We start from the raw sequence: 1,827 nt of genomic DNA on the forward strand, positions 1-1,827 counted from the left end.
TCATTTAGTCGTTTGATACCGTTTAATATCCAGTACATCTATTGGGTGTTTTATAACATGCCCTGGAATCATTTTAAGTTTTACAATGCCGGTGATTTACGACTCTTTCGCGACAGTCAACTGTGGCGTAAACTCTGGCGGGTCTCAGAGCTAGCTTATGTGAGCCAGCAGTGACATCTATACATGCAGTAGCCTTAAAATACTGATTATTTATTCTCCTGCTAGGTAAGAATTTGTGTTTTATACGTTTATTGTCACATTGTGCGCCATGTTATTGTTTCGGTGAAATGAATTTCTACAATGGCGGACTTAGACAAAATAGTGTTACTGTTAATTTGACTCTCTGCAGTGTTTAAATGCTTACATATACACACACAGTTACTGTCCCTCCACACGTAGGACTCAGTTCTGCTTCTATGCCCCATCTTTGTTTACTCTTTCCCACCCAACAAGTGCATAAATAAGATGTTAAAAACGTCATCATCATATCAAACATGATCGATTTGGGGGGAGTTTGTTTGGCACATGCTGACTGCATCTAATTATAATCAGAAGAGGAGGCGAGAGCAGAGAACGAGAGTGCAGCAGTTTGGTGAAAGGAACAGGTGAAGAAGAGGTGAGCATCCAAGAGACGAGCAAGAGGACGGTTTCAAAGCAGACATTATGGCACAATAAAAGCTGTAAGAGCAGAGATTCATTCATATCTTTACTATTTTTCTTTAGCTTTTACTCCCGCTGCTTACAATAAATCCGAGATAAAGAACAAACAAGAACAACTCACATGGCATTGATTGTTTAGTTCAGTGTCACTCTGTGATTGTTTGACATTTCATATAAATGTGACTCTAAAATATAGCCAATAATAAAAAGCTGCTGTTACTGAGTGAAACTTGAAGGATTATGATAAACTTCAGTTCTTACTGAATCTGTAACATTGCTTTTTTTAAAATTGTTAAATGACTTTTGTGTCACTGTGCACAGTGAAAAGCTCACCTGATGTAGTGGTGAGGCCATGTTCACCACTAGATGGAGACAACCTGGCACAGGTATTTTCTATACACTAAATTTCACACTGAAAAGCCTTGGTGGGAATTTTTGTTTCATAGAAAGTAAAGGAAAACATGTCTTGAGGTCTTTTTCCAGTGTTTTCAAAATTGTGTTTTTCACATACACATCAAAACTTCACACAGACAAACACACACACAAAACAACAAAATATGTCAAATTACATATTTTGTTGACTATTTTGTTGACTATGCACCCCTACCCATAATAAATGGGTAGGGGTGCATAGTCAGTAAAAGTCACCAAGGCTCTGCAGAGCTCCAAACCTGCTCTGCCACAGACAGAAGCATCAAAAATGTGCGCTGGGAGCTTCATGGCATGGATTTCTACAGCCAAGCAAATCTATATGTGTGTGGCCAAGAACCTTAGTCCATGTAGGGCATCTTAGCACAGTTTACTTGTGTCAGCTAGTGGGAGGGCAGAGAGGGCAGCCTTTACATTGTTTTATTGTAGAGTGACAGGAACTGCCTATGAGCTTCTAATCAAGCAGAAGTGTTGACGGAAAATCTATCAAAGGAAATACATTGATGAAAATCAAAGAAGAGAAATATTTATGTGATGTTCCATTTTCCTGAGAGCTGATTGGCTGTGATGACTCCTTCAAGTACTACATGCTACTTTGTCCTGCTAGTTAAGCCTGCTGTCTGTTCTCAGGCCTCCTCCTGTTTCACTGCCATATATCCACCACCAGAGGGCTCCACTGACCTGCCTGCTGACATCAGAGCACACCCCTGTGTCATGTGACCTGGCAGGAGTAGCAAA

This window comes from Rhamphochromis longiceps, linkage group LG19, assembly GCF_057381845.1.
Source record: "Rhamphochromis longiceps isolate RC_006_pf linkage group LG19, R_longiceps_female_GT1.1, whole genome shotgun sequence".
Lineage (NCBI taxonomy): Eukaryota > Metazoa > Chordata > Actinopteri > Cichliformes > Cichlidae > Rhamphochromis > Rhamphochromis longiceps.